Source organism: Phyllobates terribilis, unplaced genomic scaffold, assembly GCF_046119375.1.
Source record: "Phyllobates terribilis strain yellow unplaced genomic scaffold, ASM4611937v1 Scaffold_7__3_contigs__length_470593459, whole genome shotgun sequence".
In the NCBI taxonomy this organism is placed as follows: Eukaryota; Metazoa; Chordata; class Amphibia; order Anura; family Dendrobatidae; genus Phyllobates; species Phyllobates terribilis.
This window is the reverse complement of record NW_027362767.1, coordinates 245,193,248-245,220,039: the sequence shown is the minus strand read 5'-3', so window position 1 is coordinate 245,220,039 and position 26,792 is coordinate 245,193,248. Positions and strand designations below refer to the sequence as shown.

At 43.1% G+C, this 26,792-nt stretch overlaps 1 protein-coding gene across 2 annotated transcripts in view; it reads left to right on the top strand.

The window, feature by feature from the left end:
• The window catches only part of LOC141154347 (uncharacterized), a 64,537-nt gene that overhangs the window by 34,432 nt on the left and 3,313 nt on the right, over positions 1–26,792 (top strand). The window lies entirely within an intron of this gene.

Genomic DNA, 26,792 nt, shown 5'->3' with positions numbered 1-26,792 from the left:
GCCCGGTGTGGATGCTGACACCGAGCCCCCTCGGCTCACCGGCCCCATAGCAGTCACGTGGCCTGCCACCATTGGCGGTACGCCACTGGCTCAGACCCAGGGCAATTATTCTTTCCTGCACTATGTCCTGTTGCCTGCAGGGTCTCTCAGCCCCATGGGTTGACTGGGCCACATTGACTGTGCTTCTATTGTGACATGAAATCACATTCCTTTGTCAGGGTATAGCTATGGAGGGGGAGCTGGGACTTGTACCATGGGTACCTTGGCAACCTGAAGCTTTTTCCATAGTTACCAATATTTGTGTTAGTAACTTAGATACATTTTAGTCCCACCTCCAGCTCCACCCAAATCGTGATACCGCCCATTTGTGGGTGGGGTTTGTGGAACTCCCTCCCCTTTTGGCCGGAGATGCCGCAGATTTGCTGGCAAATTCGGGACAGTTGCCATATACGTTTGCCCTGGGTAAAAGAAAGCCTAGATGATTTAAAGGAGTCTATTTAAGAAAAAACACCAGTTTTGTAAAAACTACTTCCCCTTAAGAGTCTCATGATTGGAGCCTTCTTTTTTTCACCAGACATTTAAGGGCAGGACAGGAAAACATAAAATTCTCAGATAGGAAGTTTGACTTTGGATGCCTGGTGAACCAGGACAAAGTGCTGCGCTGGACAAAGCAATTAATTACCTTCAGGGACTCCTTGTAAGTAGAGGCCTAGTGAAGAGACATTAGGTAATGAGTTTGTCAATACTCGTCCAGTCTAAGTATCAAATTCATTACCTGTGCTTGTTGTCCGTATGAGGAGAGCACACCATCACTGTGGATATGAAATACTACACAACACTGCACAATGCAATCTCTCCCCAGGGAATGTGTCATCACATTCTTCATATCTTTTTCATTTTTTCTTTTTCAATTTTTTATATCACGGTTTATGTCAAACCTCCCTCCCCAGAAATCTTGCAATTGTCAAAGTCTTATACTAGGCTCATGCTTCCTCTTCTGTACAGATGACTTTTCAGAAGTCTCATTATCATCACAGACAGGATTATAATGACAGGTAACACCTCCATATAGAGTATATAACAGAATCCACCATTCCCATTCCCAATAGATGATGTCACAGCTCACCTCCTCCTCCTGTACAATGACTGATAACACCTCTATATACAGTATATAACTCAGGATCCACCATTCACAATAGGCGATGTCAGAGCTCACCTCCTCCTATATAATGACTGATAAAACCTCTATGTACAGTACAATAGATATAATGAATCAACCATTCACACTAGATGTCACAGCTTACTTCATCCTCCTGAACAATACTGCTAATACCTCCATATACACCTGATATATAGGATCCATCATTCACAATAGGTCATGTCACAGCTCACCTACTCAGCCTCCTGTACAATGACTGGTACCGCTATATATAGTAGATTACACAAGATCCACCATTCACAATAGGAGATATCACAGATCACCTCCTCCCCCTCCTGTACAATGACTGATAACACCTCTATATACAGTAGATAATACAGGATCCACCATTTAGAAAAAGTGATGTCACAGCTCACCTCCTCCTCCTGTACAATGACTGATAGCACCTCTATATACAGTAGATAGCACAGGAAGTGCAAAATTGATGTACTGTGTTAGTTCAGTCCAAGGCCTATCCGTATGGTGCAGGGGTTCGTTCTTTAGTTCTTTAAGATTATATTAGAAAGCTGCAAAACTTTGAAATTAAAAAATCTTTTAAGATATAAAATGTCAACGCCAATGTCCTGCAGAAAATATTTTTCATCTTTGACATGGCCCATGAACTTATCATAAAATATAAGCTTTATTATAGTGAACACAACACCGGGGACTGCAGTGTCCCATACATAATGCCACACAGTCACAACCAAAAAGATGTCATTCTTTATGTAAAACAGTGAAACCTCATATAATTTCTTAGGGGACCGTCATGGGTGCCAAGACGACACTTCAATATCAGCAGAGACACTTTGATAGACACTATTCATTAGTAAACCAAGCAAAAGCCTCATATCTTTTTGCTTAAAGAACAGCATGAACCCTGATTTTAATATATATATAACAAAATATCAAAAACTTTTCTAAAGTTCACTTGGGGTAGGTGTGGGGTCCGTTAGGGTACTTTACATTTTGTTACCACTTCATATTATTATCCACAACTGATTTTTTTTTTCATTGCTTTACTGATTTAAAAGAACAAAGGCGGGTCAATACAGATGTCTTATCTTACTTGTCCATAGGTACTAGTACAATAGCCATTGCTATCAGTGATACCCAGTCCTGCTCTTACTCACACTCGATCCCAATTTTCGTCACTTACTGCTTATACTTAAAGTTTAATTGCATTTCTTAAGCAGATTTTGGAGGCATAGGATGGAAACAACACACATCCAATACCTATACCAGGCACCTGGTGGTGCTGTTGTATTTCTTATTTTCCTATCTTTGTCGTTTTGAACAGAACAGATCTTTCTCGCTTTCCTATGAGCAATAGAATGGTCATAGATAGTAATAAATCCTGGGACCTTTATAGAGTTTGTGCGATTAATGCAGTAAATTGCACTGATTTCCCTTCCGGTTCTATATTATTGGATGTATCGGAGATGTCCACGTGTCTTAAGGAGAACATAATATTTTTTTTTTGTGTTTGAGGAGCCCTGAATATTTGATTTTTGCTGGGTATGTTCATATAAACTTGCAGTGAGACATTGCAAACTAAGCCAATACATGGTAGTATAACACAATGGAGAAGTGGGCAGGCAAGCATTATACTGTCACTTCGGTGGCAAGGACACCATATTTTGTATCAGCACATGATCACTTATTCCAGATTCATGGCACAATGCTGGTACTATTATATAAGCACTATGTTGTGGTAGTTTTATGTGTGCATTGTAGGGCGGTATTATTTTCATTACTGTATATTGGTATTTAATAACACTGTGTGGCAGCATTATTTAGACATTATTTGTGAAATCCTGTTGGCATCTTACATGGACAATGTAGGATAGTGCTTTTTACAGCAATTATTACACGGTAGTAACATTTAGGGGCCAAGCAGCACAGTTTTATAGGAACAAAGACTTTGAAAATTCACTCCATCACCATGTGTGCAGAGTTAGTTTTCCCATATATAAAACAATGGAGGTTTAGTTGTTTCCCAGCTCGCTATTTCATCCTCTTAAAGGGATGTAATTAAGTTTAAAAGTTATTGGATAACTTTCCGATCTCTGGGGATTCGACTTCCGTGGCCTTCACCAGTCCCAAGAGCGGAGTGGAGCTGAATGGAGCGGAGGTGGTTCTGGCGATCGGAAAGTTATCTCCTATCCCGTAGATAAGGAATAACTTTTAAACTTTAGAACCCCCATTTAAGGGAAATATGTTAAAAAAAAATAACATTTTTACAAATCTTCTCATCCATTGTGATGGAAATTTATCATTCCCACTATGGCAGTTTCCTGGTGACAAAATGTTGCAAGATTTGGTTCGCCCCCTTCTGCGCTGGCTCAAAAATTTTCTAAATATCGGCGGTGTTAAACAAAAGGAGGGCATGGTGTACCAGAGTGTGGTAAATTTACTATAAAATGTGCAGAAAACTGTCTTGAAGTAGATCGGCAGCCAGGGGTGTAATGATCGTGGGCACAAAGGTCGCGACTGGGCCCAGGCGGGCGAGGGCCTGCTGACACCAGCACAAACTTCAGCTGGATGTCTGTCCTCGGATGCACATTTAGCTTAAGTGTATTGTGGCGCAGACGCCCGTGCCCTGCATTACACACGGCCGGCCAGAGACCAGCAGATGACGGCGGCGTGCACGTGACCGGGGGCGCATGGCAGTGATGTCACAAGCACCTGTCACTCAGCTGCCAGCCTCAGAAGGGGACGCTGCACGGCAGGGGAGCGGAGGGAAGGTGAGAAGAATTTTTTTCCATGCATTAAAGAACAGCGGCAGAATGGGGGGCATATACCAGAATGGGCCCAGGATGGGAAACATATATATCAGGATGGAGGTCATATATACCAGGATGGAGGTCATATATATACCAGGATGGGGAACATATATGCCAGGATGGGGAACATATATACCAGGATGGGGAACATATATGCCAGGATGGAGGACATATATACCAGGATGGGGAGCATATATGCCAGGATGGAGGTCATATATACCAGGATGGGGAACATATATATACCAGGATGGAGGACATATATACCAGGATGGGGAACATATATGCCAGGATGGAGGTCATATATACCAGGAAGGGGGACATATATATATTAGGATGGGGAACATATATACCATTATGGGGCCCAGGATAAGGGATATACATACCAGGATGGGTCAGGATGGAGAACACATACACCAGGATGGGGAACATATATACCAGGATAGGGAACATATATGCCAGGATGGAGGACATACACCATATATTTTATATATATATATATATATATATATATATATATACAGTACAGACCAAAAGTTTGGACACACCTTCTCATTTAAAGATTTTTCAGTATTTTCTTGACTATGAAAATTATACATTCACACTGAAGGCATCAAAACTATGAATTAACACATGTGGAATTATATACTTAACAAAAAAGTGTGAAACAACTGAAAATATGTCATATATTCTAGGTTCTTCAAAGTAGCCACCTTTTGCTTTGATGACTGCTTTGCACACTCTTGGCATTCTCTTGATGAGCTTCAAGTGGTAGTCACCTTAAATGGTCTTCCAACAATCTTGAAGGAGTTCCCAGAGATGCTTAGCACTTGTTGGCCCTTTTGCCTTCACTCTGTGGTCCAGCTCACCCCAAACCATCTCGATTAGGTTCAGGTCTGGTGACTGTGGAGGCCAGGTCATCTGGCGTAGCACCCCATCACTCTCCACCTTGGTCAAATAGCCCTTATACAGCCTGGAGGTGTGTTTGGGGTCATTGTCCTGTTGAAAAATAAATGATGGTCCAACTAAACGCAAATCGGATGGAATAGCATGCCGCTGCAAGATGCTGTGGTAGCCATGCTGGTTCAGTATGCCTTCAATTTTGAAGAAATCCCCAACAGTGTCACCAGCAAAGCACCCCCACACCATCACACCTCCTCCTCAATGCTTCACGGTGGAAACCAGGCATGTAGAGTCCATCCGTTCACCTTTTCTGCGTCGCACAAAGACACGGTGGTTGGAACCAAAGATCTCAAATTTGGACTCATCAGACCAAAGCACAGATTTCCACGGGTCTAATGTCCATTCCTTGTGTTCTTTAGCCAAACAAGTCTCTTCTGCTTGTTGCCTGTCCTTAGCAGTGTTTTCCTAACAGCTATTTTACCATGAAGGCATGCTGCACAAAGTCTCCTCTTAACAGTTGTTGTAGAGATGTGTCTGCTGCTAGAACTCAGTGTGGCATTGACCTGGTCTCTAATCTGAGCTGCTGTTAACCTGCGATTTCTGAGGCTGGTGACTCGGATAAACTTATCCTCAGAAGCAGAGGTGACTCTTGGTCTTCCTTTCCTGGGGCGGTCCTCATGTGAGCCAGTTTCTTTGTAGCGCTTGATGGTGTTTGCAACTGCACTTGGGGACACTTTCAAAGTTTTCCCAATTTTTCGTACTGACTGACCTTCATTTCTTAAAGTAATGATGGCCACTTGCTTTTCTTTACTTAGCTGCTTTTTTCTTTCCATAATACAAATTCTAACAGTCTATTCAGTAGGACTATCAGCTGTGTATCCACCAGACTTCTGCACAACACAACTGATGGTCCCAATCCCATTTATAAGGCAAGAAATCCCACTTATTAAACCTGACAGGGCACACCTGTGAAGTGAAAACCATTTCCAGTGACTACCTCTTGAAGCTCATCAAGAGAATGCCAAAAGTGTGCAAAGCAGTCATCAAAGCAATAGGTGGCTACTTTGAAGAACCTAGAATATAAGACATATTTTCAGTTGTTTCACACTTTTTTGTTAAGTATATAATTCCACATGTGTTAATTCATAGTTTTGATGCCTTCAGTGTGAATGTACAATTTTCATAGTCATGAAAATACAGAAAAATCCTTAAATGAGAAGGTGTGTCCAAACTTTTGGTCTGTACTGTATATATATATATATATATATATATATATATATATATATATATATATATATATATATATACACCAGCATGGGGCCAGTATGAAGGACATATATACCATGATGGGGGACATATATACCAGGATGGAGGACATACAGTTAGGTCCATATATATTTATTTGGACAGAGACAACATTTTTCTAATTTTGGTTCTAGACATTACCACAATGAATTTTAAACAAAACAATTCAGATGCAGTTGAAGTTCAGACTTTCAGCTTTCATTTGAGGGTATCCACATTAAAATTGGATGAAGGGTTTAGGAGTTTCAGCTCCTTAACATGTGCCACCCTCTTTTTAAAGGGACCAAAAGTAATTGGACAATTGACTCCGAGGCTATTTCATGGACAGGTGTGGGCAATCCCTTCTTTATGTCATTCTCAATTAAGCAGATAAAAGGCCTGGAGTTGATTTGAGGTGTGGTGCTTGCATTTGGAAGGTTTTGCTGTGAAGTAAACATGCGGTCAAAGGAGCTCTCCATGCAGGTGAAACAAGCCATCCTTAAGCTGCAAAAACAGAAAAAAAAACATCCGAGAAATTGCTACAATATTAAGAGTGGCAAAATCTACAGTTTGGTACATCCTGAGAAAGAAAGAAAGCACTGGTGAACTCATCAATGCAAAAAGACCTGGGCGCCCACGGAAGACAACAGTGGTGGATGATCGCAGAATAATCTCCATGGTGAAGAGAAACCCCTTCACAACAGCCAACCAAGTGAACAACACTCTCCAGGAGGTAGGCATATCAATATCCAAATCTACCATAAAGAGAAGACTGCATGAAAGTAAATACAGAGGGTTCACTGCACGGTGCAAGCCACTCATAAGCATCAAGAAGAAAAAAGCTAGACTGGACTTTGCTAAAAAACATCTAAAAAAGCCAGCACAGTTCTGGAAGAACATTCTTTGGACAGATGAAACCAAGATCAACCTCCAACAGAATGATGGAAAGAGAAAAGTATGGCGAAGGCGTGGTACAGCTCATGATCCAAAGCATACCACATCATCTGTAAAACACGGTGGAGGCAGTGTGATGGCTTGGGCATGCATGGCTGCCAGTGGCACTGGGTCACTAGTGTTTATTGATGATGTGACACAGGACAGAAGCAGCCGAATGAATTCTGATGTATTCAGAGCCATACTGTGTGCTCAGATCCAGCCAAATGCAGCCAAACTGATTGGTCGTTGTTTCATACTACAGATGGACAATGACCCAAGACATAAAGCCAAAGCAACCCAGGAGTTTATTAAAGCAAAGTAGTGGAATATTCTTGAATGGCCAAGTCAGTCACCTGATCTCAACCCAATTGAGCATGCATTTCACTTGTTAAAGACTAAACTTCAGACAGAAAGGCCCACAAACAAACAGCAACTGAAAACCACCACAGTGAAGGACTGGCAGAGCATCAAAAAGGAGGAAACACAGCGTCTGGTGATGTCCATGAGTTCAAGACTTCAGGCAGTCATTGCCAACAAAGGGTTTTCAACCAAGTACTAGAAATAAACATTTTATTTACAATTATTTCATCTGTCCAATTACTTTTGGTCCCTTTAAAAAGAGGGTGGCACATGTTAAGGAGCTGAAACTCCTAAACCCTTCATCCACTTTTAATGTGGATACCCTCAAATGAAAGCTGAAAGTCTGAACTTCAACTGCATCTGAAAAATGTTGTCTCTGTCCAAATATATATGGACCTAACTGTGTATATATATATATATATATATATATATATATATATATCAGTATGTGGCCAGGATAGGATGAGGCACATATATACTAGGATGGGCCAAGGGTGAAGGACATACAGTACAGACCAAAAGTTTGGACACACCTTTTCATTTAAAGATTTTTCTGTATTTTCATGACTATGAAAATTGTACATTCACACTGAAGGCATCAAAACTATGAATTAACACATGTGGAATTATATACTTAACAAAAAAGTGTGAAACATCTGAAAATATGTCTTATATTCTATCTTCTTCAAAGTAGCCACCTTTAGTTTTGATGACCGCTTTGCACACTCTTGGCATTCTCTTGATGAGCTTCAAGAAGTAGTCACCGGAAATGGTCTTGCAACAATCTTGAAGGAGTTCCCAGAGATGCTTAGCACTTGTTGGCCCTTTTGCCTTCACTCTGCGGTCCAGCTCATCCCAAACCATCTCGATTGGGTTCAGGTCTGGTGACTGTGGAGGCCAGGTCATCTGGCGTAGCACACCATCACTCTCCTTCTTGGTCAAATAGCCCTTACACAGCCTGGAGGTGTGTTTGGGGTCATTGTCCTGTTGAAAAAATAAATGATGCTCCAACTAAACGCAAACCGGATGGAATAGCATGCTGCTGCAAGATGCTGTGGTAGCCATGCTGGTTCAGTATGCCTTCAATTTTGAATAAATCCCCAACAGTGTCACCAGCAAAGCACCCCCACACCATCACACCTCCTCCTCCATGCTTCACGGTGGGAACCAAGCATGTAGAGTCCATCCGTTCACCTTTTCTGCGTCGCACAAAGACACGGTGGTTGGAACCAAAGATCTCAAATTTGGACTCATCAGACCAAAGCACAGATTTCCACTGGTCTAATGTCCATTCCTTTTGTTCTTTAGCCCAAACAAGTCTCTTCTGCTTGTTGCCTGTCCTTAGCAGTGGTTTCCTAGCAGCTATTTTACCATGAAGGCCTGCTACACAAAGTCTCCTCTTAACAGTTGTTGAAGAGATGTGTCTGCTGCTAGAACTCTGTGTGGCATTGACCTGGTCTCTAATCTGAGCTGCTGTTAACCTGCGATTTCTGAGGCTGGTGACTCGGATAAACTTATCCTCAGAAGCAGAGGTGACTCTTGGTCTTCCTTTCCTGGGGTGGTCCTCATGTGAGCCAGTTTCTTTGTAGCACTTGATGGTTTTTGCAACTGCACTTGTGGACACTTTCAAAGTTTTCCCATTTTTTCGCACTGACTGACCTTTATTTCTTAAAGTAATGATGGCCACTTGTTTTTCTTTACTTAGCTGCTTTTTTCTTGCCATAATACAAATTCTAACAGTCTATTCAGTAGGACTATCAGCTGTGTATCCACCAGACTTCTGCACAACACAACTGAAATCCCACTTATTAAACCTGACAGGGCACACCTGTGAAGTGAAAACCATAGCCCAGGTCCAAATTTTGCAATGGGGCCCATCGGATTGTAGCTATGCCACTGTTGGCCGCCAAAAAAAATTGCTAAAGATGAGCCTCAGTCCGGAAAACTGTTGGTTCAAAGATTGGTTTACGAAGCAAAAATTGTATAAAATTTTCACTTTCTACACCTCACTTGGCAAAAGTTGAAAAACTGGGAATGATTTATCAAACCAAACCTAAAGCCAGAAAGTGGCCAGGGTGGTATTAGACACTTTTTTTAGCTATTTACTATATCACATGACCCGAATAGATATAAATAAATTTTTTTGTCAGAAGAAGCGTTTATCTTTTACAATCTACGACCCTTAAAGGGGCTCTCTGGAATGATGTTCATGCACTCCAGTTTGTTTGCACATTCTGCTCCTAGACTCTGGTTACTCTAGGGGCCCATTACCAGTAAGTCTACTCTGTGGTCCAAACATGAAGGTTCTAACATGACTACAAGCTCCCTCTGCTTCCAAAAATACCCTGGAATGTTAATATATTCCAAATGCCGAGCGCTGAAGCCTCGGCTCTGAACCGGCAGGGAGCTAGATTATGTTAAGACATCTGGCCAAGTTTTTGCTGGAGAGTGGTGTCTATGAAGGAGCAGACAAAGTTGGGAGCTTTGACACTTATGATATTAAGGTGGATTTGAAAATCAAGTCAAGCTTTGTGACATCTCAAGGATAGTGTAAGGACAGAGGTCTGTCACCTACTTTCTTCCACCAGTACAAAGAGGTTCGAATGGTGCCCATATAACCTTAAAATCTTTTGGTCGAATTTCTTGTTTGACTGACAACTTTGCCCACCTACCCCATGCTCAGTTCAATGTAACGTACATGTGTTTCCAATGGAGGAAGACACTAAGGCACCACCAAGCACCACTGGTGGTGGCTTAGCTCCCTTTACAAAAGGATCAGGTGTTGAAAGTCAACATGCCTGACTCTTTTTTGCCATCAAACACCTAAAACACACTGGTTGATTGGATGGTCCTGCAAAAATCGGCAACTCTAGACAAAATTCCTTTATTATGCATAGGGAGTTTTTTTCCCTGTAGGGGAGTTTTTTCCCTGTGGGGAGTTTTTTCCCTGATCGGTATCATACTAAGTATAGTCTCTTAAAGGGGTTGTTCAGACACTCTTTTTTTATTTGAATGTTCCCTCAACACTAGTCAGGGACAATCTCTTTTGTTTAGTGTTTGGGTTGACCAAGGCAAGAAGACATCCTGAAGTGCAGCTGATCCTGAAGAATGAAAAAGATTTTGTCCACAACAGATTGATGAAGAAGAATTATCTTTATTGTGGTTGTTTGAAGACATACAACGTGTTTTGAAGCTCTAGTGCTTCTTTCTCAAGTACAGAGAGACCTTAAGATGGTGTTTTAGGATAGTTGAGCCCCTATGTTTCTGCTGGAGCTTTCTGACTCCCTTTAAACTCAATATTAAATCTGTCTCCAATAGCTCCCTCCCATGGTGGCTCCAGGCAGCCAGAATTTCATCATTTACTACCAACTGAAGAACCCAAATTTGGAAGTTTGTATTTGAAAAATTAAGCTCCGACTCTTTTAAAGATACATTCTGAGATTAATGGGTGAAGAATTAAGAACATAAAAATAAAATGGACAATTCCTTTAAGATTCTCTACAAATCACAATGCTTTTATAGAAGTTCTCATGTCCTGATGTCTTTTCTCTTCATTATAGACAGAGATGAACTTTTAAAAGTAGTGACATCAGCTAAGCGCCATTCTCTATGAGTCATGAAGTGACTCATGGGAACACTTATCACTGGTAATTGCACCATACTGGAACCTTAAACGCCTGTTTAGATTGGGGTTTGGAAAGACACATATATGAGGATGCTGCAATCAGTAAAGGTTACATCGTTACATCGGGATTTTGTTATACCTTCCACTGTGCATTTAAAGGGACACTAAAGTTTTATGCCATCTAATTTCATTTCTTGGATGGAATCTATTGCTCCCTGTGATCAGCCATTTTTGGCTTACTGTGATGTTGTATAACAGTATCGCAGAAAGCAAGAATAACTGTCCTTTACACTCATGATTGTTTTGAGGCTGAGTTCATGAAGTAACTTGGTTACAGTAGCCATTTTTATCAACTATGTAGCAATCATCAAGTCACACAGTCACCCAGGCTTCCCATGTTAGGCATATACAGCATTACATACCCAATATCTGATAAATAAAGGCACACCTAACTTTAAACCAAGGTTCCTGACCCCTGTCCTACCTTGCAACCAGCTGCTGCATCCAGGCATAAAATGCACTGAGAGGTGGCTGTGCATGCGCAGCCCTCTCTCTAATCACTTCTATCATAGTCATAGAAAGGACCACCTTAGCGACCATTTCTGTAATCCTCTAGGATCGGCACCTATCTCCTTTGTCTCATGTCACAACCAGCTTTTCCATCCAGGTACAAAATGGTTGGAGAGGTGGCTGCGCATGCGCACCACTTTCTGCATTCACTTCTATCAGAATCACGGAAAGGACCATCTTAGTGGCCATTTCTGTGATGCGCTAGGATCTGCAGTTATCTCCAGAATAGAGATCTTCTGACCTTGGTCTCACTTCACAACCAGCTACTGCATCCATGTGCAAAATGGTTGGAGAGGTGGCCGTGCATGCACACTGTTCTCTCCATTAACTTCTATAGTTGGAGAGGTGGCCGTACATGCAGACTGTTCGCTCCATTCACTTCTATCGTTGGAGAGGTGGCAGCGCATGCACACTGTTCTTTCCATTCACTTCTATCGTTGGAGAGGTGGCCGTGCATGCACACTGTTCTCTCCATTCACTTCTGTAGTTGGAGAGGAGGCCGCACATGCACACTGTTGTCTCCATTCACTTCTATCGTTGGAGAGGTGTCCGCGCATGCACACTGTTGTCTCCATTCACTTCTATCGTTGGAGAGGTGGCCGCGCATGCACACTGTTGTCTCCATTCACTTCTATCGTTGGAGTGGTGGTCGCGCATGCACACTGTTGTCTCCATTCACTTCTGTAGTTGGAGAGGTGGCCGCGCATGCACACTGTTGTCTCCATTCACTTCTATCGTTGGAGAGGTGGCCGAGCATGCACACTGTTCTATCCATTCACTTCTATCATTGGAGAGGTGGCCGCGCATGCATACTGTTGTCTCCATTCACTTCTGTAGTTGGAGAGGTGGCCGCGCATGCACACTGTTACCTCCATTCACTTCTATTGTTGGAGAGGTGGCTGCGCAAGCACACTGTTCTTTCCATTCACTTCTATCATTGGAGAGGTGGCCGTGCATGCACACTATTCTCTCCAATCACTTCTATCGTTGAAAAGGTGGCTGCGCATGCACACTGTTGTCTCCATTCGCTTCTATCATTGGAGAGGTGGCCGTGCATGCACACTGTTGTCTCCATTCACTCCTGTAGTTGGAGAGGTGGCCGCGCATGCACACTGTTGTCTCCATTCACTTCTGTAGTTGGAGAGGTGGCCGCGCATGCACATTGTTCTCTCCATTCACTACTATCGTTGGAGAGGTGGCTGCGCATGCAGACTGTTCTCCCCATTCACTTCTATCATTGGAGAGGTGGCCGCGCATGCACACTGTTGTCTCCATTCACTTCTATCATTGGAGAGGTGGCTGCGCATGCACACTGTTCTCTCCATTCACTTCTATCGTTGGAGAGGTGGCTGCACATGCACACTGTTGTCTCCATTCACTTCTATCATTGGAGAGGTGGCAGTGCATGCACACTGTTGTCTCCATTCACTTCTGTAGTTGGAGAGGTGGCCGCGCATGCACACTGTTCTCTCCATTCACTTCTATCATTGGAGCGGTGGCCGCGCATGCACACTGTTGTCTCCATTCACTTCTGTAGTTGGAGAGGTGGACGCGCATGCACACTGTCTCCATTCACTTCTATCATTGGAGAGGTGGCCGCGCATGCAGACTGTTCTCTCCATTCACTTCTATCATTGGAGAGGTGGCCGCGCATGCACACTGTTCTCTCCATTCACTTCTGTAGTTGGAGAGGTGGCCGCGCATGCACACTGTTCTCTCCATTCACTTCTATTGTTGGAGAGGTGGCCGCACATGCGCACTGTTCTCTCCATTCACTTCTATCATTGGAGAGGTGGCCGCACATGAACACTGTTGTCTCCTTTCACTTATATTGTTGGAGAGGTGGCCGCGCATGCACACTGTTGTCTCCTTTCACTTATATTGTTGGAGAGGTGGCCGCGCCTGCACACTGTTGTCTCCTTTCACTTCTATCGTTGGAGAGGTGGCCGCGCATGTAAACTGTTCTCTCCATTCACGTCTATCGTTGGAGAGGTAGCCGCGCATGCACACTGTTGTCTCCATTCACTTCTGTAGTTGGAGAGGTGGCCGCGCATGCACACTGTTCTCTCCATTCACTTCTATCGTTGGAGAGGTGGCCGCGCATGCACACTGTTCTCTCCTTTCACTTCTATTGTTGGAGAGGTGGCCGCGCATGCACACTGCTGTCTCCATTCACTTCTATCATTGGAGAGGTGGCCGCGCATGCACACTGTTCTCTCCATTCACTTCTGTAGTTGGAGAGGTGGCCGCGCATGCACACTGTTCTCTCCATTCACTTCTATTGTTGGAGAGGTGGCCGCGCATGCACTGTTCTCTCCATTCACTTCTATCATTGGAGAGGTGGCCGCGCAAGCACACTGTTGTCTCCTTTCACTTATATTGTTGGAGAGGTGGCCGCGCATGCACACTGTTGTCTCCTTTCACTTATATTGTTGGAGAGGTGGCCGCGCATGCACACTGTTGTCTCCTCTCACTTCTATCGTTGGAGAGGTGGCCGCGCATGTAAACTGTTCTCTCCATTCACTTCTATCGTTGGAGAGGTAGCCGCGCATGCACACTGTTGTCTCCATTCACTTCTGTAGTTGGAGAGGTGGCCGTGCATGCACACTGTTCTCTCCATTCACTTCTATCATTGGAGAGGTGGCCGCGCATGCACACTGTTCTCTCCATTCACTTCTATCGTTGAAGAGGTGGTCGCGCGTGCACACTTTTGTCTCCATTCACTTCTATCGTTGAAGAGGTGGTCGCACGTGGGCACTGCTCTCCATTCACTTCTATCGAAGCTACGAAAAGGACCACTCTAGTGACCATTTCTGTGATCCTCTAGGGTCTGTAGTTATCTCCAGAACAGAGATCCTCTGACCTCGGCCTCACTTCACAACCAGCTACTGCATCCATGTGCAAAATGGTCAAGAGGTGGATACGCAAGTGAACTGCTCTCCGTTCACTTCTATCGGGATCACTGAAAGGATCATCTAAGTTACCATTTCTGTGATCCTCTAGGATCCTATAGGACCTATCTCCAGAACAGAGATCCTCTGACCTTGGTCTCACTTTTCAACCAGCTACTACATCCAGGTGCAAATAGGTTGTAGAAGTTGCCTTGCATGTGCAGAAGTCTCCATTTACTTCCATCAGTCACGATGAAGCTCATCTTAGTGACCATTTCTGTGATAATATGAGACCTAGGCTGCACCGTTCTGCACCTATTTGTCACTTGGTTCTGCTATTCTTGCCAAAAAATGATGGAACCCAAAGACAATAGTGTCTCTTGGTCACCTCCTGCATCTGTTGAATGATGGATCTGCAACAGCAGCATAGCTTTCATTACAAATTAATGCCATGACGCTGGTGTGAACATAGCCCTAGGCAATGTCTCCCTAGTAACCAGACGGCCTCACACTGTTCACAACATAGCTGCATTGGCGCTGTGCTGACAATACGTAAAGCTTGGCATCAGCATTACCCATCTGAACCTGTCACATATGGAGGGAATTTCTGTTGGAGAACTATGAGATAATTAAGGAAATTTCCTTGTTCAGGGTACTCCCCAATTATCCAGAGTGGAGCTACAGAGAGTGTCTGTAACTGGAGGACCCAACGCATCCATGTTTACCATACAGCCCATTGCTTTCAATGGGGATCGTGCAGTGCTTTATTTCTCATGTGGTGTCACTGGGAAAAATTAAGACATGTTGGGAAATCTTTGTACAGATCACAGCTAGTCACCAGCAGGGAGGAACACCTTGTGATCATCTTATTATTAAGGTAATCCTTTTAACAAAAGGGATTTCCAAAGCCGACAAAGCTGTACATGTGTCAGTGCATAGGCCTTATATTCATTTTGCAGGGCATATACCCATGCCCTGAATCAGGATGGGCCTAAAAATCCCTCAGTCACCAGTATTCCCAGCCCTTATGGCTGGGTGGCCTAAAGGTTCCTTTGTCAACTATATCCCCAGTCCTGATATCTGAGGGCCTAAAGGTCCTTTTGTCACCAGGTCCTGATGCCGTGGGTCCTAAAATTCCCTGTCACCAGTATTCCCAGGTACTTATTCCTGAGGGCCCTAAAGGTTTCTCTGTCACTTGCATTCTCAGGTCCTGATGCCTAATGGGCCCAGAGGTCCTTATTTCACAATAAATCCCAGCCATGATACCCGTGGGGCCTATCGGTCCCTCTGTCACAAATTTTCCCAGCCCTAATACTTGAGGGACCTAAAGATCCTGCTGTCACCAGTATTCCCAGGTTCTGATTCCTGATGGGCCTAAAGGTCCCTCTGTCACCAGTATTCACAGGTCCTGATTGCTGAGGGGCTAAAAAGGTCTCTCTGTCACTTGCATTATCGGGTCCTGATGCCTAATGGGACCTCCTTATTTCACAAATAATCCCAGCCCTGATATCTAAGAGGCCTAAAGATCCCTCTGTCACAAATATTCTCAGCCTTAATACTTAAGGGACCTAAAGGTCACTCTGTCACCAACATTCCCAGGTTCAGATTTCTGATGGGTCTAAAATTCCCTCTGTCACCAGCATTCCCAGGTACAGATTTCTGATGGGCCTAAAATTCTCTCTGTCACCGGTATTCCCAGGTTCTGATTCGTGAGGGGCCTAAAGGTCCCTCTGTCACCAGTATTCCCAGGTTCAGATTCCTGATGGGCCTAAAGGTCCCTCTGTCATCAGCATTCCCAGGTTCAGATTTCTGATGGGCCTAAAATTCCCTCTGTCACCAGCATTCCCAGGTTCAGATTCCTGATGGGCCTAAAGGTCCTTCTATCGCCAGCATTCCCAGGTTCAGATTCCTGATGGGCCTAAAGGTTCCTCTGTCACCAGCATTCCCATGTTCAGATTCCTGATGGGCCTAAAGGTCCTTCTATCGCCAGCATTCCCAGGTTCAGATTCCTGATGGGCCTAAAGGTCCCTCTGTCACCAGCATTCCCATGTTCAGATTCCTGATGGGCCTAAAGGTCCTTCTATCGCCAGCATTCCCAGGTTCAGATTCCTGATGGGCCTAAAGGTCCCTCTGTCACCAGCATTCCCATGTTCAGATTCCTGATGGGCCTAAAGGTCCTTCTATCGCCAGCATTCCCAGGTTCAGATTCCTGATGGGCCTAAAGGTCCCTCTGTCATCAGCATTCCCAGGTTCAGATTTCTGATGGGCCTAAAATTCCCTCTGTCACCAGCATTCCCAGGTTCAGATTCCTGATGGGCCTAAAGGTCCTTCTATCGCCAGCATTCCCAGGTTCAGATTCCTGATGGGCCTAAAGGTTCCTCTGTCACCAGCATTCCCATGTTCAGATTCCTGATGGGCCTAAAGGTCCTTCTATCGCCAGCATTCCCAGGTTCAGATTCCTGATGGGCCTAAAGGTCCCTCTGTCACCAGCATTCCCAGGTTCAGATTTCTGATGGGCCTAAAATTCCTTTGTCACCAGTATTCCCAGGTTCAGATTCTGTCACCAGCATTCCTTGTTCCTGATATCTGAGGAGCCATAAGGTCACTCTCTCACCGTTATTCCTAGGTTCTGATACCAGAGTGTCCTAAAGGCCCCTCTGCCAGAATAGAAAACACTAGTATTGTAAATGGCACATGGTAGGTAAGAATTCTTATTACAGAATTTGTATTGAGGCCCAGGGGGCTTCAAATTACCCCTCTGTTCTCAGTGTAATGTAGCCAGCTCCCCTCTGTAACTTTGTGCCACGGTTTTATATTCAGAGCCAGTTATAATGGAGCCAGACCAAATGCGTAGCCACTTTCCGGGAACTGTGCATTTCCATATCTAATGGCTGGACAGCTGCCAACAAGCTTTCAGAGGGCTTCATGGGGAATGGATCCTGTACATCTCCTCCATGCACTATGATCACTGCTCTAGTCTGCTGCGCCGGTCTAGAATTGGAATGCAGATGAGCACAGTCTTTGGAAATTAAGCCTCACCTCTATCAGGAGACCTAAACCACAGCTTGGCTGACATACCTTCACTTCCGAACACATCATCCAGGACTTGCACCATGAAACGCGTCACATCACATCTATTTAATTTTTAAGATTTTGGAAACTAAAAATATATACCCTATTATTTATAAATTGCACCAAAAATGTCCTCACTGATCTCAAAAATAAATCTGTCCATTTCCTTGTGTTTGTATATAGCAGGAGTGAGAATGCCCTCTTGTTTCTGCAGCTCCAATACATTTCAGTGGTGTGTGAAGTGCGAACATTTTTTCATCAGGGATCTGGGAAGAGGAACCTCCCTATGATCGGTGGAGGTTCACTTTATTGAACCCTATCATAAATGTCAATAGTCGGAAGACCCCTTTACATTATTTTTTAGAATTTTGCTTTGCTGGATTTTGCACTTCTGGACACAAAATAACCGAAAAAAGGTATAAAATGATACCTGATAGTTCTATATTATTGTAACATCATATAAGGGGTTGTCTGGTCTTTCTTCAGAAGCGCACTGCTCCCCCTGCCTTCCAGCTTCCTGCTGGTTGGGGAGCACTGTGCTCCTGAAGACCAACAGTTTGGACCAGCGTCATGGTCTCGCTGCAGGTCTGAACTGTGCGCTTGCTGATGCTGGGCAGTGAACTGGGCGCATGGGCACTGAAGTTGGGCAGATTCAACGATTAGGCCATCTTTAGAGCTGTACTATTTCCGTTAGGCCCATAGACAATGAAGCTGTGGTACACACACGTGACCACCGCTCTCCAGAGACCCGTTCTCAGGACCCCATGGTCAGACTTGCAGCAATCAGACACTTAGCACCCATTTTCTGGATATAATTGATTTTGCAGATAGTTATTATGGTGGGCCAACCCTTAATGTTGCACCCAAGCGATTTGATAACCGCCAGATTATCAGATATTCTGGATTACTGAACAGAAAGAATAACCCCAGTCCGCTCCAAAAGTCGTTGTCCTTGTAGCTGCCGGTATTTCAAGTGCCATTTTCCTGTACCAATAATATCTACAAATGACAACTGTAATAAATAACTAAGTGAAACAGAACGCAGAATACTAAAAATCTATGATAACATTGTAACGGACAATTCATATTAATTAGTTTCCATCAATAGCTGCGTACAGATAACGGCGGAGTGTAATGCATCAGTAAAGGTTAGTTAATAATGGAGAGATTATTTCACAATGACCTTTTCATATATAATTAGTATTTGGATGTAATTAATTATGTTCATCAGTGTTTTTTACAGTTTAACAGAATCAATTTTATGAAAAAAGATGGCGAAAATAATCTCCGGGACGCTATAAACAAACACAGCGCGGGGCAAACGGGGCCAGTAATGGTTAAGAAGTGCACCACTATTGTAGAAAAAGACCATGAGTGCTGATAGTGTGTGACAAACTCCGACCAGGGGGAAGGGTGATGAAAATTTCCAGGAGGTGTCGCAGAGGAACATTAAAAAACGCAGAGTTCTGCGAAAACATGCTCTAGAACTGATATTTTTAAGGCAAGTGAATTTTTACTAACAGAGACATATCAGGAGAGCTGACGTTTATACAGTATGGTCACATAGATTTACAAATATATAAAGCATAGGACCACACACTTACCACCAGATACAGTATGGGCCGTGTTTAAGCACTGTGCTTTGACCCCATTGACGGCTCCCAAAACAAGGATGGCACAGTCATAGAAACTGGTCATTAATCAACTTGAGGCAGGAAAGCATGGCTCATAGTCTTGCAAGTGGTCACAGTCTCACAATACAGTGGCGCTGAGCTTGAGGGTTACACAATACAGAGGTACAGAGCTTGGGGGTTACACAATACAGAGGTACAGAGCTCGAGGGTTACACAATACAGAGGTACAGAGCTTGAGGGTTACACAATACAGAGGTACAGAGCTTGAGGGTTACACAATACAGAGGTACAGAGCTTGGGGGTTACACAATGCAGAGGTACAGAGCTTGGGGGTTACACAATACAGAGGTACAGAGCTTGGAGGTAACACAATACAGAGGTACAGAGCTTGGAGGTTACACAATACAGAGGTACAGAGCTTGGAGGTTACACAATAGAGGTACAGAGCTTGGAGGTTACACAATACAGAGGTACAGAGCTTGGAGGTTACACAATACAAAGGTATAGAGGTACAGAGCTTGGAGGTTACACAATACTGAGGTACAGAGCTTGGAGGTTACACAATACAGAGGTACAGAGCTTGGAGGTTACACAATACAGAGGTACAGAGCTTGGAGGTTACACAATACAGAGGTACAGAACTTGAAGGTTACACAATAGAGGTACAGAGCTTGGAGGTTACACAATACTGAGGTACAGAGCTTGGAGGTTACACGATACAGAGGTACAGAGCTTGGAGGTTACACAATACAGAGGTACAGAGCTTGGAGATTACACAATACGGTTGTATTGAGAATGGAAGTTACACAATACGATGGTACTGAGCTTGGAGGTTACACAATACAGAGGTACAGAACTTGGAGGTTACACAATACAGAGGTACAGAGCTTGGAGATTACACAATACAGAGGTACAGAGCTTGGAGATTACACAATACGGTTGTATTGAGAATGGAAGTTACACAATACGGTGGTACTGAGCTTGGAGGTTACATAATACGGTGATATAGAGCTTGGAAGTTACACAATTCTGTTGCACTGAGCTTGGTGGTTACACAAGAATACAGTACCATTGAGCTTGCATGTAGGCAGAGTGCTTAGCTGTTAAACAATACAGAGATACATTGCTTGGTGGTTACACAACCGTATAGTGGCGCTGAGCTTGGCAGTTACACAATACAGTGATATATAACTTGGCGATAAAACAATAGAGTGGTACTGAACTTGGCAGCTACACAATATGGTGGTATAGAATAGAACTTGGAGGTTACACAATATAGAGGTACTGAGCTTGGTGGTAACACAATATGTAGGTACAGAGTGTAGCTGTTACACAATACAGTGATATAGAACTTGGAGGTTACACAATACGGTGGTATAGAGTTTGGTGGTTACACAAAAATACAGTGGCGCTGAGCTTGGCGGTTACACAATATTGTGATATAGAACTTGACGGTTACACAATAGAGTGGTACTGAGTTGGTGGTTACAAAACAATGAAGTGAGATTGAGCTTGGTGGTTACAAAACAATGAAGTGAGATTGAGCTTGGTGGTTACAGTACACAACAGGAACAGTTTCTTGAGCAAATACAGTCAGCAGTTGTCTTCCTGACAATTGAAACTGTCCTATAGATTTGGATTCAGGGCAGTAAATCTGGCACACCTTACAGTATTTCACATTCAGAGAAGTCCATAGTTTCCCTTTAACACCAACTACTGTCTCCAGTCCTGGCGGAGCTCTTTGTCAGAGGCCATAGCACCTATCACTGTCTCAGGCCACAGTTCCACTCTGTGTCATAGGTCGCATCCCCTTTAATTTTGTCACGTCATGCCGTTCCCAACACAGGCCATTGCAAGCTGGCACGGCCAGTCATTGCAGGTCACGCTAGGGCATATATCTCTTTATTAGCTGAACAATTTCTGTGATTTTTTTCTTATGCCGATTTAACATGAGAAAACAATCGCGGCATGGTGCGTTTGAATCCGAGAACTGGATCACGTGCACGCATACATACAGTACAGACCAAAAGTTTGGACACACCTTCTCATTTAAAGATTTTTCTGTATTTTCATGACTATGAAAATTGTACATTCACACTGAAGGCATCAAAACTATGAATTAACACATGTGGAATTATATACTTAACAAAAAAGTGTGAAACAACTGAAAATATGTCTTATATTCTAGTTTCTTCAAAGTAGCCACCTTTTGCTTTGATGACTGCTTTGCACACTCTTGGCATTCTCTTGATGAGCTTCAAGAGGTAGTCACCGGAAATGGTCTTCCAACAATCTTGAAGGAGTTCCCAGAGATGCTTAGCACTTGTTGGCCCTTTCGCCTTCACTCTGCGGTCCAGCTCACCCCAAACCATCTCGATTGGGTTCAGGTCTGGTGACTGTGGAGGCCAGGTCATCTGGCGTAGCACCCCATCACTTTCCTTCTTGGTCAGATAGCCCTTACACAGCCTGGAGGTGTGTTTGGGGTCATTGTCCTGTTGAAAAATAAATGATGGTCCAACTAAACGCAAACCGGATGGAATAGCATGCCGCTGCAAGATGCTGTGGTAGCCATGCTGGTTCAGTATGCCTTCAATTTTGAATAAATCCCCAACAGTGTCACCAGCAAAGCACCCCCACACCATCACACCTCCTCCTCCATGCTTCACGGTGGGAACCAGGCATGTAGAGTCCATCCGTTCACCTTTTCTGCGTCGCACAAAGACACGGTGGTTGGAACCAAAGATCTCAAATTTGGACTCATCAGACCAAAGCACAGATTTCCACTGGTCTAATGTCCATTCCTTGTGTTCTTTAGCCCAAACAAGTCTCTTCTGCTTGTTGCCTGTCCTTAGCAGTGGTTTCCTAGCAGCTATTTTACCATGAAGGCCTGCTGCACAAAGTCTCCTCTTAACAGTTGTTGAAGAGATGTGTCTGCTGCTAGAACTCTGTGTGGCATTGACCTGGTCTCTAATCTGAGCTGCTGTTAACCTGCGATTTCTGAGGCTGGTGACTCGGATAAACTTATCCTCAGAAGCAGAGGTGACTCTTGGTCTTCCTTTCCTGGGGCGGTCCTCATGTGAGCCAGTTTCTTTGTAGCGCTTGATGGTTTTTGCAACTTCACTTGGGGACACTTTCAAAGTTTTCCCAATTTTTCGGACTGACTGACCTTCATTTCTTAAAGTAATGATGGCCACTCGTTTTTCTTTACTTAGCTGCTTTTTTTCTTGCCATAATACAAATTCTAACAGTCTATTCAGTAGGACTATCAGCTGTGTATCCACCTGACTTCTGCACAACACAACTGATGGTCCCAACCCCATTTATAAGGCAAGAGATCCCACTTATTAAACCTGACAGGGCACACCTGTGAAGTGAAAACCATTTCCGGTGACTACCTCTTGAAGCTCATCAAGAGAATGCCAAGAGTGTGCAAAGCAGTCATCAAACCAAAAGGTGGCTACTTTGAAGAACCTAGAATATAAGACATATTTTCAGTTGTTTCACACTTTTTTGTTAAGTATATAATTCCACATGTGTTAATTCATAGTTTTGATGCCTTCAGTGTGAATGTACAATTTTCAAAGTCATGAAAATACAGAAAAATCTTTAAATGAGAAGGTGTGTCCAAACTTTTGGTCTGTACTGTATCTATGGTTGCGTGTGAAACATCGGACTGCACTCGGATGTCATCTGAGTGCAGTCCGATTACTGCAGACACAGAGAATGGAGACGATGGAGTAATTAAGTTCTCCATCTTCTCCGCATCTGTGCTACGATTCTATCATCCGAGAGAATCGGATCACACAACATTAACATAATCAGCCCAGTTCTCTCGATGAGACAAGCGATGACCATGTGAGCGAGCCCTTGCACTGTAGTCGCCTACAAGATGGCCATCAGGAAGTGGTCAGTAATTGCTTGCTGTGGCAAGGGCCACTTCTATCTAGAGGCGATACCTTCAGCGAGCTCTCCAGTTTGAGGACCTGCAGGTTCAGATCATGTGAATGTAGATCTTTCAACCTAACATCACATACATGACACAAGACACCATGCCTGGCTCACTATATTTATAATGGCCGTAGTTAGTCATATCACTCAAGTTTCTTAAAGGGCCAGCGCCCACAATAGTTTTTCTTAAAGGGTTAGCGCCCACAATAGTTTTTCTTAAAGGGCCAGTGCCCCAATTACTTTTCTTAAAGTGTCAGTGCCCAATATTACTTTTCTACAACTAGAGAAACATAAAATATAACATAGCAATAACCTACAATGACTAGTTACTGGTGTTTATTCAATAACACATTTTTCTGTAGAGGGCTGTCCGTAGTCATGCTCAGGTGGTCCTTTTCTAATCTCTCCCTCTACAGTCCCATAGGCACAGTAAGGGTTTATTAACTTAAAGAGAAATACAGTATAGGCTCTTAGACTTAAAAATAGATTATATAAACTTCTATCCCTCAAAAATGAAGCATCATGGGAAATGTAGTCCTCCCGAGTATGCAGTATCCTGGCATCAGTGTTTCCATCGTGTTAACAAAGGTTCATTCTTTGACCCGTCATGGCAACTTCAGAAAATGTCTTTCTTTTTCCTTGAACAATACCTTAGCTGTGCCTGTGACTTCTCCATCCGCACTTTAGAGCATAAAATGGGTTATAAGCTAAAGCGTAAGAAGCAGGTAATGCTTAGACAAGTTAGGACAGCTCTTTCATGTGCGGTGGCCAGTGATCCTTGGCTTTTTGAGGCATTGCTTCAGTTCATCAAGGCCCCTGGGAAAGCTTTGCACGTCAAAGAGTTCCAGGATGAAAGGAGATTTGCAGGAACTTGCAGCTTTTCTCCAGCCCAACACAGCTCCTTTCAACAGCCAGGTTTCAGTTTTGATGTCAGGTATAGAACCGCTCTCTGTCTACTCCGTCAGATTTGATGTGACAAACATGAAAAGACTAGGAAGCTTTTTAGAGAGGGCCATAAACAAAATAAGCATGCCATGCGGTAACAGAGGAATAGGGGGTTTTCATTAGGCGTCATTTATGTCGTAGAATGTGAGAGTAGATATCCTCCTACATCCATGGATGCAAGGATAATGCCTGGAGACAACGAAAGAGAGGAGGAGTAACGTGAAGGATGATTTACATATAGAATAATCAAGGGCATGAAGAACATCGAGGCTTCATACGAAGCCGTTTACCAAAGTGCAAAATATTCTAAAATGGAAACTCATTGGTGGAGGCCTTGAGCTTGGATCTTCTCCATTTGTGTTTTAGAATGTGAAATTAGATATCCTCCTACATCCATGGATGAAAAGATAATGCCTGGAGAGAACTCAGAGGAAGTGGCGTAACATGAAGGATGATTTACATATGGACTAATCAAGGGCATGAAGAACATCCTTCATACAAAGCCCTTTATGGAAGCGCAAGATATTTGATAAGATGGAAACTCATTGGTGGAGGCCTTGAGCTTGGATCTCCATTTGTGTCTTAGACTCTGAGAGTAGATATCCTCCGACATCCATGGATGAAAAGAATGCAGGGAAAGAACTCAAGGGAAAAGGATTAACACGAAGGATGATTTACATATCGGATAATCAAGGGCAATGAGAACATCCAGTGTTCATACAAAGCCCTTTATAGAAGCACAAGATATTTGATTAGGTGAAAACTCATTGGTGGAGGCCTTGAGCTGGATTCTTCTCTATTTGAGTCTTAGAATGTGACTAGATGTCCTCTTACCTTCATGGGTGCAAGGATAATGCAGGAAGAGGGAGGAGGAGTAACGTGAAGGATCATTCACATATAGAATGATCAAGGGCATGAAGAACATCGAGGCTTCATTAAAAGATCTTTATGGAAGCGCATGATGTTTGATTAGATGGAAACTCATTGGTAGAGGCTTTGAGCTTGGATCTTCTCGATTTTTGTCTTAGAATGTGAGAGTAGATATCCTCCTACATCCATGGATGAAAAGATAATATCTGGAAAGAACAGGAGGGAAAAGGAGTAACACAAAGGATGATTTACATGTGGGGTAATCACGGGCAATGAGAACATCAAGTCTTCATACAAAGCCCTTTATGGAAGTGCAAGATATTTTATTAGGTAAAAACTCATTGGTGGAGGCCTTGAGCTGGAATCTTCTCCATATGTATCTTAGAATGTGAGTAGATGTTGTTTTACCTTCATGGATGCAAAAATAATGTGAGGAGAGGGAAGAGGAATAATGCGAAGGATGATTTACATATGGAATGATCAAGGGCATGAAAAACATTGAGGCTTCATTAAAAGCTCTTTATGGAAGTGCAAGATATTTGATTAGATGGAAACTCGTCGGTGGAGGCCTGGAGCTGGAATCTTCACCAAATTACTCCAATTTCCATAAAGGGCAGACACAGTGCCAATTAAATGAAGTATGGAAGCATGGTAGACCAAAGGGTGTGTTGGATTTGAAATTATATCAAGACTGGGAAGATAACTGGAATTCCCCTTTAAATGGTCACATTCATGGATGGAGATGACTTTCTGCCATATCAGTTTGCCACCCACCTACCTCCAAGGCATGTCCTACTTGGGCTTTTTCTAATGTTTTGCGCTTATTCTTCACGCTTATTCATTGTAAGGATGCTTTGTAAGGGCATACTCACCATAAAGGCAGCCCATTAGGCTGCTATGAAAAGAGAGGATCCAGCTCTGGTTGGTTTGATCCTCTTTACTTGGGATTTGTTTGGGTGGTGAGAATTTGTGAAGGACTTACCTTTCCAAAGTAACCGCTTTGCTTGCAGAACAGAAAGGTACTTGAAAGTGAAACAAACCTTTTGGTTCTTGGTGGCAATACACACCTCCTTAAAGGGAATGTATCATCTATACTTTATTCCACTAATTAGAACCAGAAAGTGATACATGTTCTTTTTTATTATTTTTTTCAAACTGTAGATCTTTTCTTTTTTTTCTACAATATTATGTCTGAACTGTTGTTAACAGCATTTAGAGATTTGCTTTACAGCATCTAAATAGACCATAGTAATCAAGATTGTAGATTTTCATTAACTTTCATTTGAGGGTGTTGTGGGCAGATTCTGTGATCTGTGCAGACATTATTGTGCAGGGAGGGGGAGGAGGTGAGCTGTTACCATTATTTATTGTGAATAGCTAATCCTGTGCTATCTATATATAGGTATGATCTTTCAATGTAATCCTTACTGTGATAATAGAGTGACTTCAAATAGGGGTTCTCTACAGCCCTACAGAACAGGAAGTGTCTGTTCTATTATTATTATTATTATTATTATTATTATTATGGGGCTCAGTGGTCAGAATGAAAGCTGCAGGATTTCAGGATTTTCTAAAATATTGATAGCGACATGGAACATTTAAAACATATATATTTATATATATTATATAATATGTTGTAGGTCATATTCTGAAAAACTTCTTTTTTTTTTCCTTAAATGCATATATTTGGGGCTAAAAATCATTTTTGTAATTGCGTTTCATTAAAAATATTGCACCCTTTGCCTTCTATAGCCTCTGTGTTGGACTCTATTG